General features: G+C 39.4%; 2 protein-coding genes across 7 annotated transcripts in view; one reads left to right on the top strand and one right to left on the bottom strand.

Annotated features, from left to right (window-relative positions):
* The window catches only part of GRIK2 (glutamate ionotropic receptor kainate type subunit 2), a 1201378-nt gene extending 1188347 nt beyond the window's left edge, over nt 1-13031 (bottom strand). Inside the window, exons 1-2 of one of the 3 annotated variants that reach the window (XM_063666452.1) lie at nt 12778-13031; nt 2399-2446 (exon numbers count right to left, since the gene is read on the bottom strand). The gene's annotated coding sequence lies outside the window, so the exon portion shown is untranslated. The remainder of the gene's footprint in view (nt 1-2398; nt 2447-12777) is intronic. The other 2 variants (XM_063666454.1, XM_063666453.1) reach the window with 2 other exon arrangements.
* A 34-nt stretch (nt 13032-13065) lies between these two features.
* Nucleotides 13066-17896, top strand: part of ASCC3 (activating signal cointegrator 1 complex subunit 3) — a 377366-nt gene continuing 372535 nt past the window's right edge. For 2 of the 4 annotated variants that reach the window (XM_063666450.1, XM_063666449.1), the window contains exon 1: nt 13260-13395. The gene's annotated coding sequence lies outside the window, so the exon portion shown is untranslated. Of the gene's footprint in view, nt 13396-17896 lie in introns of all 4 variants that reach the window. The other 2 variants (XM_054490290.2, XM_054490292.2) reach the window with 2 other exon arrangements.

Below are 17896 nucleotides of genomic sequence, written 5' to 3'. Positions count from 1 at the left end.
CCTGACCTCAAGTGATCCACCTGCCTCGGCCTCCCAAAATGTTGGGATTACAGGCATGAGCCACCACGCCTGGCCCCTATAATCTTTAAGGCTGTTTTTATTTCTCAAAGATTAAAGTCACATGAATTAAAAAGTATCACAGCTTTTATCTTCCCTTTGAAAAATATTTGATGCAAGCACTCATCTTCCTTTAGGCCAATTAATTTGAGCTATTTTTATAGACATCACAAACACAACACATACATAAAACTACACAGACAGGCAGAAGAAAATCCAGTTGCCATAAGATCTTTTGCTTGCCAGTCTCCTACTTGGATTATTGGCCTCCTGGTGGAGCACTTTAAGAGACAGGGCCAGGAAAACACATAGCCTCTAAGGCCTAATAAACAGGCATAACTGGGGGCAAAAACAGATTTTGATAGGAATCTATCCACTTTTAATTCCATTAGGAAAACAGGGATCTCTCCCTTCTCATGCATGCATTGAAAATGGCAAGCCAAAACGGAGAAAAAGAATTCCATTCACTGGGAACAAAACTTTTTCCACTGGGAGGCCGAGGGAGGTGGATCACAAGGTCAGGAGTTCAACACCAGCCTGGCCAAGATGATGAAACCCCGTCTCTACTAAAAATACAAAAATTAGCTGAGCGCAGTGGCAGGTGCCTGTAATTCCAGCTACTTGGGAGGCTGAGGCAGGAGAATTACTTGAACCTGGGAGGCAAAGGTTACAGTGAGCCCAGATTGTGCCACTGTACTTCAGCCTGGGCAACAGAGTGAGACTCCGTCTCAAAACAAAACAAAACAAAACAAAAAAACACTTTTTCCAGCCAAACAAGATCCCAGAAGAGAAAAACATTAAGATCTTTTCAATATACCTATAATTTGGATATCCACTTTTAATTAAGCTGAATGCTCTTTAAGAAAATCCTTTTAACACCCTTATTACCTGACTTTAGCTGTGCCAAGAGGCCAATATATCTGGCTTTCAAACTTTACTGAAAGCTCAGGGAAAGGAAAATCCAAAGTGGTTCATGTAGAGGAAGAGAATCAATAAATGGCAAAGGTCGCACAGATATCAAAGCAGAAAGGAGTTATTTCTTAAGCCAGGATTGAATCTTGGCTGTGTAGACGCTAAACAAAGCATTGCCACGGGGTTACACATCATGCTCTCAGGGACCTAAAACAACAGGGAGGCCTGTAGCAAAGTTTGTTGCTGATCATTCAGAAAGTCATGCAAAGCACACCGGATTGGCTATCGCTTAAGACCAATCTCACAAATCCTTTTTCATAACTAAAACTTTACAGAGAATATAAACTGTGATCACTGGGGTCCTGGCCTGGTTAAAATGTTTTCCAAAAAGAAAAAAAGAAAACCCTCTCACATAAAAATTAACTGCTGACTAGATAGAGAAAAGGAAACAAAAGTTAAAGTGCAGGGTTGGAAAGACGTCTGGGGGAAGAACTTCATATTCTTTTGCAAATTGGTTCCTTTCCCCCGGGGAATGGACCCAGCAGGAGTCTGGCCAGCCAGCTGTGCAGAGCCCAAGCCCCCAGGGTGGCCCTGGGGCCTAGGTAGTGGCTGTGGCTCATTCCTGCCGTGCAGCTGGACACTGCACACACATGTGGCAGTCAGGGCCATGCACCCCACCCAGTTGGGAGAGAAGGCGGGCGGGGAGCCACTGCTTGCCCAACCATCCCGCAGGCATGCTTGTGGCTGTTGTGGTGGGTGTGGACCACCTGCCATATTGTAAAAGAAAAGAAAAGAGAAGAGAAAAGAAAAGAAAAGATAGGTGCTGTTACTGTCCTCAAAAAAAGAAGAAAAATGTCATAGGAACAAAATACTCAGAAATGAAAGTGAGAGGTTTTCGGTCCACATTTCACTCCCCTTCTTCATGTCCCAAGTTCTGGGTGCCAAAAATGTTGAGAAAAAAACAAAAAAAAAAACAAAAAAACAAGTTCTTGCCACGTGACCAGGTAAAATTAGGCATGCAGACACTTTGCAGGGTGAGGGGGAATGGAATTTACTGGGCAAAAAGGAAAAAAATACTTTGCAAAGCTAGAGGGGTTCCTGTTAACAGGCCTCACAGATTGAATCCCAGGTCACCACACAGGAACTGATGACCCCAGGCTCCTGCCCCCTGCAAATGGCGTGAATTTCCTGAGGCTCCACCCCATCCTCCCCATGCCCAGGCTAGTGGGAGCTTCTTCCGGGACCCTCCCTTATCGTCCTCCTGCATCTATCAGTTGCATGAAGTGGTGTATAGCACTGTTCACTTAAGGTTTCTATACTTTGGAACACTTCAATGTCTAAAAAAGCTATAGCTCAATTTTTTAAAGTTCTTGGTCAAACAATAAAGGAAACACTATTATAAAAAGAAAATTATTTAACAAATACTTACTTATGTCTACTATATGTCAGGCACTCTGCTGGTACTTGTGGATACAATCTAAAGCAAAAACACAGAAATAAAACTGGCTTATACACTGCATCAGCCACTTTTATCCTTTAAACTATCACCAGCAACAAATTAGAATTTTAAAATTCAGTATCTTTAGAATGAATTCTACAAATAACACCTTTTAAGAGTTTACATATGAAAGGTTTTATAAATAAATTCTACCTATACTTATATGATCAATTCAAATTTCAGTTTTCCACAAAGGCTTTTAATCTCCTGCAGCCAACAGGGGCCTATCTTTAATTTAGACTCCTTTTGTATTCATACAAGAAGTATCACACGACTCAGCACCTAATTGTTCTTGAAAAGTCTTGTGAATGTTAAATTTGTCTCCTACCCAAATTGTAAGTTCTTGTAAATTCTTTGAGAATAGAGATCATATCATATTTTTCTTTGGAATGTTTCACAATGCTTAGCAAAGTGTGGATTATGAGATATATGCTTAATTAGTTGTGGGTAGAGTGAATGAAAATTTCACTTAATCATAAAATTGCTTAAGAATAGTTTAAGTCTCAGGAAAAATTAATTTTTAAAATAATTAATATCCAGCATTTTATTTTGCCATCTTCTACTACCTCAATTTTCATATGCTTGAAAGAGATAATAGTTATTATTGACATTCCATTCCATTCTGTTCCCTGACGTTCAGTTCTGATAAGAACTGAAGAAAGGCTACCCTTATCTGCTTAATACCAGTGTGTTTGCTTTAACTGAAGAAAAGCTTTACGGGTGAAACATTTATCTCTAAGTATCTCTTTATCTCTTACAGTAATAGAACCCATGCTTTTTAACTAAGTATACAGTTGCTTAAAATGAGGACTGTATGTTCTAGCTTTCCTTGCAACTGGGTGTCACCATGTGACTTAAGTCTGGTAAATAAAATGTGACTATAAGTGATAGGTGTACTTTCTTTTTTTTTTTTTAATCAATTAGCTAAAAATTTAATTTACATACATGTTGGCCTGGATTAAAAACAAAAAAGTTAGTTTCCATAAATAGCAGACTTTAGTGCTGTATGACCCAATGACTAAAAATAAAACCAGGAAGTTTTTACTAAAAGCTCAAGGATAAAAATGAACACTGGCTGGCTATTGAACTCCACATCCGACAATAATTACTGACAGTTTAAAAATGATATCCAAAATATAACCTCAAGAGGACCAGGTGTATTTGTCCGAAAGAGCAGCTCAAAATGTTGAGGCATCATTTGTTTGGATTATGATGGGTCATTCTCAAAGTTTATTTATTTAGAAGGGGAAAGTGATTATAGAAAAATACTTGAAATAATTTGCCATTGAAGTCGCAGATTCTAACAATAATCCACATCTTACATTTTTAAGTGTGTAGTTTCACAGTTTAAACAAATTCTGTGAAAGAGCTAGTGAATATACTTTATCACTTTAACTTTCCATGAAAACAAAATAAAAATCACATCTGAATGATTTACTCCTATGCTTTTATCTGATTGTATACATATGATGTACTACACATCCAAGTACAAGAGGCAGTTATCTTCTCTGAGAGGTGCAAGAGTTCTTCATGAATGCCCTCTAATAGTGAAACCAGCAATTTTTATACATGCATTCATGTGCATATATATGTACTTCAAAAAGCAAAGCATCATCTCTTCATCCATTGTTAACTTAACGGTAAGAATGGGGGCCACCAGGCATCGGTGGAGTACCAGAAGGTCCTGAAGGCACTTGGAAAGGATTACTGGGAGTAGGATAGAGTCCTGGTGTGGCATACCATCCTGTAGGGGCAGGATATGGTGCTGGTGGTCCCCAGGCTCCTAGTGGAACGGTGCCCCATGGAACAGGTGGTGCTGCCCCAGAGGCTTGGGGAGGAGGAGGAATGGGATATGGCCCTGGAGATGGATATGGCATATTAGGGGTAGGATACTGCCCTCCCATTCCTGGCACCCAAGGTCCAGAAGACATGGATGCCCATGGACCTAAAGGACCAGCTGCAGCTGGATCTGTGGGTGCACCATATGGTCTGGGTAGCTCTGGAAAGGGCATATTTGGTGTAGGATATGGCCCTATGGGGCCAGGGCCTGGCACAGTTGGGGCTGGATAAGGACCACCAGGTGGGGGGCATGATGGTCCAGAAGGAGTAAAGGGTGCTGGGGGTCCTGGAGGTGGTCCGGTGGGAGGCACGGAGAGATACATTCCTGTTGGTACTGGTCCAAAAGGCACAGTGGAGGGTGTTGCACTTGGTGGGGGTCCAGATGGCACCGAAGGTGGAGCACTCGCATTATTCCAAGGGTTGGAGCCTGGTCAGCTTTGAGGAGGTTGGCCAGGTTTTGTATTGCTCACAGCAGAGGTTTTGGCAGGGGAGTGTTCAGGTAGTGCATCTGCCAACGAAAATTCATCAGACATTTTCCCGGCAATATCCAAGACTGCAGTAGGGTCTAGAAGTGGCGATGGGTCCAAGGGACTGGGCCCTGAAGAAGCGGGCACAGCCTGACTGACTGCAGCGAGAGCAGCGCGGCAACAGCACCAGCAGTGCGCGGCTCCTCCTCGATAGGTGTACTTTCAACTCATGTTCCCAAAGATATGTCCTTTTCTTCTCCTCTTCCTTTAGACTGCTGCTTGAAATATATATGATCATGACTGTGAGCCATTTTGAACTATTAGATGAAAACAACACTCTAGAAATGGCAAAGCGACAAGAAAGAAGGTACTCTCGTCCTGGGATGACTAAATTGAGAAAGCAACCACACGATTTCAGGAGTACCCATCACTAGCCTATTATATGAGAAGAAAACTCTATTAAGTTGTTGGTTTGGGGTCTCATTAAATACTGTCTTACTAATATCCTAACTTATCTCTTGGAGGAATGATAGAAAGACAACAGTTGGCAAGGAATGATTCTTCCCTTTTCACACAATGCTTTAAGGATAAATATATTTCAGCCCCAAACTTTGGTGGATTATTTGCTTGTATAAGAAAGTCAAATCTAGTTTCAGATATTAAAGGCTAGATAAAAATCATTAGTTTTGAAGCTAATTACTTCCAATTTTCTTTTCTCCAAGTCCCATGCACACACATTAACATATGCTCATAGGCATACCCACATTTATCATGGGGTATCACCTGGCATTTAGGGAACCAATTGGACACCAAGTTAAATTAGCCAGTGACAACTATGACTTGTAGTTTTTATTTCATATGTTTATATTGACTGAGAATGGTGTTGCTTTTTACAACCTAATCTATGACTGCGTTCTTGAAATTGGATTTTGTCTGAATTTTGTATTTTATAAAAATTTAATACCTCACTACCTTACTGGAAGTAGTTTAAAATATTTTTGCAATGAACAATTCATAATTTCAAGGACACCAAAAGAAACATGGCTTTCATATTGCATATTCACTTCAAAATTTGTATAGCTATACATTCCTCAACACATTAAATGTTCCCTGTATTTTCAAACCTCCTCTACTTCTTCCCTCCTGTGTCCCAGGAAAACTTCTCTCTACCAAGGTTAAGAATAGCTTCACCCACAGACTTGAGTGTATCCTTGTCTGCCTTTACCTTATTATTTCCTTACTTGACTCACTTCTTATAGGTTCTTTCCTTCTATTTATATCTGTTTTTTTTTCTATCCTAAAAACCACATGCACGTAACAGTTTTTTTCTGGACCTTGATATTTCCTCCATGTATTGCCCTGCTTTTTTCATTCATTTATTAGACAAAAACAATTATCATCACTGTTTTCACTTTCTCACTTCTCATTTACTCTCTTACACTTGACATCTAATGCCATCCCTATCATGTTACTAAATTGCTTCAAATCATCAATCACGTAAATTTCCAAAGACATTTACTCAATCTTCACCCTCCTTAACTCTGAAGCAGGAATTACCTTGGTGATTGAAGAAAACTTTTTAAATATACTCTTTGTTTATCTCATAACTCTTTAACCACTCTTTCTTTTTCTCCCTCATTGGCTCTCTTTCTTCCTTTGAGTACTAATTTTCCTGGATATGTACTGTTTTTTACCCTTTCCATGGTAATATTTTTTAAAAATTTCTTTTGAGGAACTACTCTTTCCTCCCTTTTATTCTGGCACTATTTGGTTTACTATATCTTCATTTTTTGTTTTACTTTTTTTAAATATTGATTATTATTATTTGAAATTTTTTCTTTTCATAGGTGATTGGGGCACAGGTAGTGTTTGGTTACATGAGTAAGTTCTTTACTGGTGATCTGTGAGATTTTGGTGCACCCATCACCTGAGCAGTATACACCACACACAATTAGTAGCCTTTTATTCCTCACCCCCTTCCCACTCTTTCCCCCTGAGTCCCCAAAGTTCCATTGTGTCATTCTTATGCCTTTACATCCTAATATCTTACCTCCCACTTATGAGTTGAGAATGTAAGATGTTTGGTTTTCCATTCCTGAGTTATTTCACTTAGAATAATAGTCTTCAATCTCATCCAGGTTGCTGTGAATGTCATTAATTCATTCCTTTATATGGATGAGTAGTATTCCATCATATATATATACCACAGTTTCATTTTTTTGTTTTTCAAATTTCCTATCTTACCATCTAGTCTACTGAATTCCTTCTTTTTTTTTCTCTTATGTGACCTCACTTCTTGAATCCTCCATGCTCTTCTCCAATGTACACTGCTTGCTCTCTAGACTTGCTGCACAGCCATCTTGCAGAGATTTGTCCTTACCTTTCTCTAGCATCAGCATAACTTTTTGTCCTTATTTTGTTGGATTGTATGCCCTAGTGACTTTCCAAAAGATCACCCAGGAGAAAAATATTCTACATCCTTGTTAGTCTGAAAATATCTTTATTTTACTCTCATAGTTAATTGATAATTTCAATGAGTATAGACTTCTAGACTGAAAAACATCTACAATTACAATTTTGAAAATATTCTATCATTGTCTTCAGGTATGCAGTGATGCTGATAGCACCAGTCCCTATTCCTTTGTTGATAATATGTCTTTTATGTTTAGGAACTTTGGGGATTTCTTCTTCTTCATAATTTTTATTTGTGGCATCACATGACAATGTCTCCAGGCATGAGTCTTTTTTAATCTATTTTTCAATACCCTGAGTCAACTCAAATCTGAAAAGTTATTTTCTTCTCTGCTCTTAAAAAAACACACTTATAATTTTCTCACTCCCCCTCCCCCTTTTTTTAAAAAATCTTTCTCATCTACTGGTTGAGCCTATTGGATTGGCTCTCCATGACATTCTTATGTTTTCTTTCTTATTTTCTCTCTGCTATGTATACTATATTCTTACAAGATTTCTTTGATTTAATCTCCAGTACTTCTCTTGAGTTTTTAAGTTAACAAATTTTCAATGTCTGGTAGCTATTTTTGCTCTATCGTTGCTCCTTTTTCAAAGTATCTTATTCATATCTTGTAGACATAATATGTTTTGAATTCCATATTAATTGGGGTGCGTCTTTAAAATCTTTTATTTATGCTTCCTTGCCTTCTTTGGAGTTAGTTTTTCTATATTTTTCTTTGTATTTTTCTCTCATGATGCTGATTTTCCTTATTTGCCTGTTAATTCTTCATGTTTGTTCATATATATATATATAAAATTGGTAGCTGATGCAGTTTTCTTTTTGTAGGTAAGAGGTCTGCCAGTTCTCTCTCTCTCCTATGTAGGAATTGTGAATACTTGGCTGGGTCAGGTAGGACAGGGCCAGGAATGCCAAATATGAAGTTTCACTTTAGATGAGTAGACAATTAGCTTATTCTCAGGATGCTGGCCTGAATGCTTGAATGAGAATGTTTTTCCTTTGTGTCATCAACCTAAAAGTTTTCACTTTTCTGTACTAGTTATTCAATTAATTTGGAGAAGATTTGGGGGGTCAGTTTTGGTCTTTTTGTCTGGTGGCAGATATTAATATCTTTTGCTTGCTCTCAGTCTATATGGATGAGCAAGGGAAATGTGTGTGGTGATAGATTCAATTGTGCCATATTTTATCCCCATTTTCAGCCCTTATTCTCACTTCTGCCCTATCCTGTGTAGCTTCTCCACTATATTTTTTAGGCTATGGTTTTGGTCAAATCACTACTATTTGCTTTGTATCCCAACACATTTTTGAAATTTCATTTGCTTTTCTTGACATCATCTACTTTTTTCTACTCATATAAGTGCATGCATACAGGCACACATCATCTTTACTCCTTTACTTATTCTTCATTTTTTCTGTTTCTTCATTTTTATTTCTATGGTGTGTAGGAAAGGATAGTAGGCAAATGATATGCCGAGTTCACCATCTTGAATGGTAATTCAAGAAAAATGCTTTATATATTGTAAGCATATATTTTGAAACCTGGGTAAAACATATTGCAGGATTCTCCGAAGCTGATTGTCCCTTGGCCCACATGACCACCTCTACAACACTCTTATTCAAAGGGAAATGAAATTACTTTGGGAGAAGCTCACATTTTTTGAGTTGTTTGGTACTTTTAAAAAATCATCTTATTAGTTAAGAAAGAGGAAAGAAATGGTGGTTGAGGAGGCAAACAACAGTGTCTGCCATGGTAGTAATCTAACTTTTTTCTTTTCTAATATCATTTATTTAAAAGAGTGGAAAAACAGTTTACAATTGAGTCTTTTATTAATCAGCATTCCCCAAAGGTTAAGCATCAACTTCAGAGCAGGAACTGCACTGGAGTGCAGTACAGATGGAATTTTAAGACTCAGTGTTGCAGGATGAGGCAGGGGTGAAAAAGGGCAGGGAAGAACTGACTGACAATAGATAAAATAAGAAAGACCTAGAAGCTGAGGCTATGGCACACTGGTGAGCTAGGCAGACCTAGCGGACACACATACTGAAGGAGGTATCCAGAGACTGATGGGCTGGAAATGGTTCTGAAACTTGGCAGCCCATCCTCACAACCCATGAAGTGACAAGTCTGAGAATGAAAGGCTAACATACTAAGGATAATGAAACACAGAAATTAAAAAAGTCAAAAGCATGAATGATTTTGTTGAGCTGTAAGAAATAGGTTGGAAATACTTCCACCTTGAAATTTTCTGTTCTTGAGACAATTTTGAGATAATTTAAGGCACTCTTTGCAGAATGATCATGTTACACACATACATAAGACACACACAAACATATATAGTTTTACCTAAATGTGTTCATATTATGTATAGATTGTGTTGCAAGCTCTTTCATACAACTGTACATCTTGGACATATTACCATATCAAGCAATACAGATTCACGTTATACTTTTTTAATGCCTCTATATTTAGAGATGTATTACAATTTATTTAAATCAATCTAATATTGAGCCTTTTTTTGATATGATACTTTTTTTTTTAAGACAGTGTTTCACTCTGTTACCCAGGCTAGAGTGCAGGGGTGCGATAATGGCTCACTGTAGCCTCAACCTCCCAGCTCAAGTGATCCTCCTGCTTTAGCCTCCTGAGCAGCTGGGACTACAGGTGCATGCCACTACACCCAGCTAATTTTCATATTTTTTTTTTTTTTAGAGAAAGGGTTTCGTCATGTTGCGCAGGCTGGTCTCAAACTCCTGGGCTCAAGCAATTCACCTGCTTCAGCCTCCCAAAGTACTGGGATTACAGCTGTGAGCCACCACACCCAGCCATATGATATATTTTTAAATGCAATGTGGAGTTTTGTTTTTCAATTAGAGATGGGGTCTTGCTCTGTTGCCCAGACTGGAGCTGAATGGCGTGATCATAGCTCACTGTAGCCTCAAACTCCTGGCCTCAAGACAGCCTCCAAATTCAGTCTCCTTAGTAACTAGGACTACAGGTATGTACCCTCAAGTCTGACTATTTTTTTTTTTTTATTTTTTGTAGAGATGGGGGTCTTCTATGTTGCCCAGGCTGCTTTTGAACTTCTGGCTTTAAGTGATCCTCCTGCCTCAGCTTCCCAAAGCACTGGGATTACAGGTGTGAGCCACTGCGCCTAGCCCACTGCAATGAGTTTTAATTGGTTTCCCAGCCATACACTTATTTCAACCCACTCTACCCAATATTGCCAAAATTATCTCCCAATCCCATTTTGTGACTGCCAAACACTGACTGCCTATTATACTCAATTCTTTAAATTTAAAATTGAGTCTCCTTATAGACTAGTTTGTTTACATTTTAACTTTGTCACTACCTTCTATTAACAATGTTCCATTACAGATAAATAGGTTACTCATTATCTAGAATGCAGTTATAGTATTGTTTCTTGGCTTTGCTCATGGCATACCTTCTGGACAGTCTTTCTCTTTGTCATCAGGGCCCATTTTCATTAGGTTGTCTTTCCACTAACATTTGGGAAAGCTGGGCTTGATGGCAGGTACCTGTAGTCCTAGCTATTTGCAAGGGTGAAGCAGAAGAATCATTGAGCCCAGGAGTTCATGGCTGTTGTGCACAATGATCATGCTTGTGAATAGCCAGTGCACTTCAGCTTGCACAATACAGCAAGACCCCATCTCTTGAAAAAAAAAATTGGGGAAACCCCAGGGACTATAAAGAGGACAAAGATAGTTCTTAGAGTTCAATGAAGGAAGACCATCCCTTAGTGTCCACAGGGGATTGGTTCCAGGACACTCCCACATACTAAAACCCCAGAATGCTCAAGTCCTTATACAAAATGGTATAGTATTTGCACACAAACTATGCACATTGTCCCATATACCTTAAACCATGTCTAGGTTACTTATAATACCTAATACAATGGGAAGTGCTATGTAAACAGTTGTTACACCCATATTGTTTAGGAAATAATGACAAGAAAAAAAGAGTCTGTGCATGTTCAGTACAGACATAACCATTTTTTTTTTTTTTTTTCAATTGTTTTTGTTCCAAAGTTGGTTGACACATATACAGAAGCCATGGATACAGAGGGCTAACTGAATTTCCTTCCAGGCCAGGACTATTTAATAGAAATATGATGCAAGCCACCTATGTAATTAAAAATTTTCTAGAAGTCACATAAAAAGTAAAAATAAACAGTTGAAATTAATTTTAACATATTTTATTTGATCCATTATATATTATTTCAACATGTAATCGACATAAGAATTACAATATTTTACATTTGTTTTCTAAGTCTTTGAAATCTGGTGTACATTTTGAACTCATTGCATGTCTCAGTTTGGACAAGCCACATTTCAAATGTCAAGAGACATATTTAGCTGGTGGCTACCCTAATGGATAGGGCAGTTCTAGGTAGTCTATTTTCAGTTTCTCTCTTCTCCCTTAAGCCTCTGGAACTGTGATGGGAATAATCTGTCATGTGAATTCCTAGCACTTATCAGCACCTCTCATTATCACTTGGCCTCCTTGCATTATTTATTTTTGTGATGCATTTGTCTTGTCTCATGAACTAACTTGTAAACTCTATGAAGTCCAGGACCAAAGACACATGTAATCTCAAGATTGGAAATACCTTTAACAAAACCATCAACTAATTCTTCTGTTGATGTGTGGCTCTTCTGTACCAAGTCCCTATTAAATGAGCTTCAGAATCTCCTTGAAGCAAAATTCTGTGGTTGAGGTATTCACACATGCTAGGTAGGCAATTCCTTGGGTGGTGCTACAAGGGCATCTTCTTTTCAGGATCTTAAATCTGTTCCCTGAAGTTCGCATCACATGAAACAAATCAACTTTACATGATAGGTCACTTCATATTTGGAGAGAGTCCAGTAGTTTTCTCTCTTCTAGGTGAGTCCTGGAAGGTTTAATCAATACTTCTGCACTTGCCCTGTTTTTGAGTTCTCTTCATCATCTTGCTCTTCCCTGATATAATGCCAACTTGATTGAAGTCTTCTTCAAATGCTGAACACAGCACTTCAGAGGTGGTCTGACCAGTAAAGAGAATAACTGGATCACTATTGGCTGCCTCAACAAAACAGTTCTACCAGGCATCGGGGCACATTACCTTATGAGCAAGCGGGAATGGCAGAAGACAGCCACAACAAACACATTAACTCATACTATCTTTGCATTGTTGGCTTTTAGTCTAGAACTCTTTGCAGATAAACCACACAATTCTTCAGGTTAGTTTTTCTTCGTATCTTCCTATCTTTTCAATCGAGTTAGGGAATCTTCGGGTTTTCTGTTTTTGGAGGAGGTCTTCTGACCGAAGGGCCGCCTTGCAGAGATCACTTTGAGGGAACTAAGCTGAGAATCCAGAAAGCTATGGAAAACAGGCCTTGACACCAGAGAACCATGTATACTCTCCAGCAGCCAGAGGGCTTTGGCTGAAGACGACGATAGCAACTACCTGTTTCTTCACTCAAATTGCTCACCTTTCCTTTACCTTTAACAGGAATTATTTCCTCCACATATTTACCTTACGGAGAAGGGCGGGGAGAAGACGCGGCAGACTGAAGTAAATACAGGGAAAAAACTCACAGGTAGAGAGCTTGAAATGGCAGGCCTGGCCCGGTGCGGGCAGCCAGGGTAAAGCGGAGCGTCCCGGCACGCGCGCAGGCGCGCGCCCGCTCCCGTCCGGGGGCGCATCCTCGCCGCCGCCGGGACCTTCCGCCTCTGCTCCTCCGAACCCAGCGGACGAGAGGCTGGAGGCGGGAGGCGGGGCGGCGCCGCGCACGCGGGCGGGGCGGAGGGCCCGGAGTCGACGAGTCGACGTGCCGACGTTGGCGCTGCAGCGGGGCGGTGACGTGTAGGCCGGCGCCAGCTCCACTCTGTCCCTCCTCGCCGGGTCTGTGCGTCTGTGCGTCTGCCTGTCTGGCTGATGGTCCTCGCACGCGGTTCCCTGTGACTGGGCGCGACCCCGGCAAACGCGGCGTGGAGGGCGGACGGGGCGCGGCGGTACAGCTGACCGCTCGCATCTTTGGCCCTGCCCTCAGCTCCTCACCCGGCGTGGGAAGTTAAAGTAAAACCGAAAGGGAAGGAGGCGCGGTGGCAGGAGCTGACAGAGTGATGGGAAACGCGTGAGCCGTGCCGAGAGGTGAGGAGGTGGAGGTGGGAGGACGATAAAGGTCGCCGCGGCCAGGGGAGCTGGCTGGAGGTGGGGACGGCGGGGCGGGCTACGCGACCCGCCAGAGATTCTCTTACTGCCTCCGGGGCAAGTCCCGACCTGTCATCCTTTTCGGTGGCCTGAGAGGTCAAGTCCGGGGTCTCGCAACAATACCGCCCATTCCTAGAGTTTGTAGGTGAGGTTGAAGATGGAAAACTTAACCTAAGCTACATATTGTCCAAGTGTTAAGCCACAACGTGACCAGATGAGGTGGTTTTTCTGTCCCATGCATGGGTAATTTGTTTTCTTTCTTTTTTTCTGTTACAAAGCCTTGATAACTTCGTTTTCTTCACGCAGATTTGGGGAAAGAAATCTTCCTCATATTTTTCCCCCAACACCATGGAAAGTAAATAGGTAGCTGACCGTGGTGGATTGTGGGTGAATTTCGCAATCAAGGAGCCTATAATGTCATTTTGAAATAAATAAATGTGTATGTGGGTGCTAGGGAAGTTTTGTGAGTACTGGGCAGTTATTTCAAATAGGTTTCTTATCATAAATTAACTTATTCATGGAATGCAGTGTGCTAATGGTATTTGCTATTCTTTGGTTTAAAAGAAGCATAATTCTACGGGCTGGTAAAAGTTTGATGTGTTGTCACTTGTGCATTCAAACTCATAGTTACGTTTTCTTTCTTTCCCTAAATTAGGTTAGATTGATAGCCATTTTCTCCATCACCAGATTTTATGTTTCGTAGATTGAAATCCTTTTTCTGATTCTCAAAGTTCTCAAAAGTTGACAATTAAGCTTTTGGTTTTACTATGGATTGTGCTCCAGTTTATGTTGTCCCTTTTTTTTAATGATGGTTATAATAGTCTTACATGAGAAAAATGATCCTTAAAGATGCTCTTAAGCTTAGGCTAAATAATCTTATTTATATGAGTAAATTAATTTTTCATGGCTCAGCTTTCTTGATCCCTGTTTAACAGTTTTTTGTCATTCATTCATTCAAGTCTTCCTATGTGTCAAACGCTGGGCTAGGCCTAGGAGAGCAAGAGAGAGACAATCTCTGTGCTCATGAACTTTCTATAATCCAGCAACCTCCTTTTAAGAGATAATCTTGACTAGGGTTCTTTCTCATGCCATGGATCTGTAGTTGACCAAAGCAAAGCTTTTAAAATAAAAAGTTATTGTCAATGTATATATGTAATTGGCATTGAAAGAGGAGCAGATGATCTTGCTTTAACAGCATGATTTGAGATTGCCTTTGATCAAAAATATAGTATATGTACCAGTGGTTTGCCATTTCAGAAGAGTAAGTTTTTCTTTTGCAAAGCTGGTTTAAATATAAAGTTCACAATTCTACCACAGTTTCTACCTCAAAAAATAAATAAATAAATAAATAAAAAGCTTTTTCTTTTGAGGTAGAAATCAGTTTCTTTCCAGTCTTCCCTTTGGTCTGATTGATCTCCTGTGTATCTCTGGAACGCCTAGGCTCAAGCAGTCTCCCTGCTTCGGCCTCCCAAAGTGCTGGGATTACAGGCCCCATTTTGCCTTTTTGTATGCTAATGAATTGACTAAGAATTTTGTCTTTGCTAGCTGGCTGCTCCTAGTAGCTTCAGGACGGGGGCTGGTTACCAGAAAGATCAAGGAATTATTAGAAGGTTGGGACTTTCATCCCCACCCCGTAACTGCTTAGGGAGGTGAGAGAGGGGCTGAAGATTAAGTTGATCACCAATGGCCAAAGGGTTTAATCAATTATGCCTATGTAGTGAAGCCTCCATAAAAACTCAGAATGACAGGGTTCAGAGAGCTTCTGAAAGCCGAACATGTGGAGATTCCTTGAGGTGGTGTGCCCAGGAAGTACTTGGAAGTTCTGCATGGAAATTCCCTTACCTTATAAATTACCCTATCCTATGTATCTATTCATCTGTATCCTTTGTAATATCCTTTATAATAAATTGGTAAACGTGTTTCCCTGAGTTCTGTGAACCACTCTAGCAAATTAACCGAACACAAGGAGGGGGGTCATGTAATCCCCAATTTATAGCTGGTCAGTCAGAAGTACAGATAAAAAAGCCTGCAGCTTGTAACTGGCATCAGAAGTGGTGGGCAGTCTTGTGGGATTGGGCCTTCAATCTGTGGGTTATGACAGTATCTCTACATAGTGTCAGAAATGAATTGGAGAACACCCATTTGATGTCTGCTGCAGAAGTGATTGCTTGCTTGGTGCATGGGGAGAAACTCATACACATTTTGTCACAGACATCTCCTGTGTTGATGGTTGTGGTGTGAGAGCAGAGGAAAAACGGTTTGAGTTTTTTCCACTCTCACAAGAGGGCAGGCGTAAATTCCTTGAGTCTGCCTTCCAGAGGCTCATGGATTAGGGTGGAATGAGAATTTTGTCATTCCGACATAATCTGTGCTAGGCCCTTTTCCACTGGACTTTCGTGGGAAGAGTTATAATACATACTGCCTAATATGTACTGGGTCTGCTCCACGTTTTCTTGTGCTCGTTTCATCTTTGTGGGATGTTCTGGAATTTTCTTTTTGACTATGCTTGGCCTTATCTGGTGCTAAAATATTTTTTTTTATTTGTTTTCCCTAGGACATTTAAAGGAAAAGCCTTCCTTATCCTGTGCTAAAAGTAAAATTAACACAATTTTGGGGGGAATATTCTGAATATAAAGACTAATCTGCTTTATAGTTATGAGCCTGTCCAGGATTTTTTTCCTCCACCTTTGAATGGGAAACCTAGTTAGAGGATAAGTTAAAGAATAAGAGCCCCATAGAAATTTTGTTGTTTTTAACCATTATATATTTTGTATTGTGTGAAAAGTGTTTATGTATTTTATTATTTTTGTCACGCTTTCTCTGTTCTGCATGCTTCGGATGTGTTTCCTAACTTGATTGGGAACTATTCAAGAGCAATTGCTTCTTGCTTAAGAATGAGTTAGCATCTAAAGTGAACTTGTTAGGTGGAAACTGTGAATAGCTAAGATTACCTTTGAGAATCCCTTAAAAGGACATCAAGTTGGCATAACATGCTGTCTCTCAGCATGTCCTACACAGCCATGTTTTTCATCCTGACTTGGAATGTATCACAGTTTCTTTAGACGAACTCCCAGTGAAAAAGTTGCTCTGTGTTTGGTCACCGCCTTGTATGTTTTTTAAAAAAAGAGAAAAAGTGTTAAAAACTAGAGTCATGCAATGCAGCAAGATGCTCACATTTTGAGATGCATGTGGTGACTGAAACAGACTAAAAGAGCAAGATTCTTGTTGCTCATCCCCCATTCACTCTGGAGCAGGTATTCAGTACCTGAAATGGTAAGCAGAATCTCTAGTAATTATTGTTTTTTTCTGTCTCTGCCTTCCATTTTTTGGCCTACAGCGTTTGGTAGATTCAAGAAAGTTAAATGTGCCTAGACTCCGCTGTCTGAACCAATTGATGGTAATAAAGTTTAATACAAGTAAGAAATTAAATTATCTTTAGGGTTTACCGTGAAAAAATCACCCCCTTTTGAAATCGCATCATTTTCAAAATATTATAAATATGTGTCGATGATGGCTATTTTCTGAGTTCTGATCTTGCTAATGTTAACAATAATCACAACTCAATTTTTTAAAAAGGCACAATAAAATATAAATATTCTTATTCACTGTTTATTTAATCTTTATTCACTGTTCATTTTTCAAGGTGTGGTTTGTGGGTACAAGATTCTATTTTAAGTATTGAAATCTTAAATTCTAATTTTACTCCATTTACAACCTACTCCTTCATGTCAGTGTTTTTATCCCTTAATCTGCACTCTATCACTTTGACTATTTTTGTCCCTTTAATAATTCCCTAGTATCCATAATTGCCAGTAACTAAGTGCTGACTTTAAACTTATTAGGAAATATAGTTTGGCTGTTTTGGAGATTTTTCCATTTTATAATGAAAAAATACAGTAACTATCTTTTCCTAAAGTTGCTATCAAGCAGTCAGACCATCTTTAGAGTTTAGAAACACAGGTTTGGTTTAAGAAGAATAAACATTACAATTTTTATATGTAGTACTTCAGAATAGTGTGTACTGGAATTCTAGCTCACCGATTATTGGTTAATATCATCTCGCAAAAGAAAATATGCTACCATTAGCTTAGTTTTCTCCTTATTTGGAATGTAAAAAAGGGCAGTTACATTTTTAAGACTTTCTTTTTACCTGTACATATGTTTAATTAACAATTTAAAGATTTGTTCAGATAGCCACAGCCAGTACTTCTGACGAAGAGAAGTAGGCTTTTAGGGTTTCAATGCTTTAGAAATTATATTTGTTCTGGGGCATTAAATATTTATTATTAACAGAATTTTTCATTTATATATTTGTCATTTAGTGGACCATATTAAATGTGGAGTAAAAATTAGTAAGGTAAAAATTGATATGTAGGCCAGTTTTTCTTAATCCTTATTCACTGTGATCTTACCAGAAATTTTAACTATGAATGTTATGATT

Source organism: Pongo pygmaeus, chromosome 5 (genome assembly GCF_028885625.2).
Source record: "Pongo pygmaeus isolate AG05252 chromosome 5, NHGRI_mPonPyg2-v2.0_pri, whole genome shotgun sequence".
NCBI classification, from domain to species: domain Eukaryota; kingdom Metazoa; phylum Chordata; class Mammalia; order Primates; family Hominidae; genus Pongo; species Pongo pygmaeus.
The sequence above is the reverse complement of the archived record's forward strand: the minus strand, read 5'-3'. Positions and strand labels throughout refer to the sequence as shown.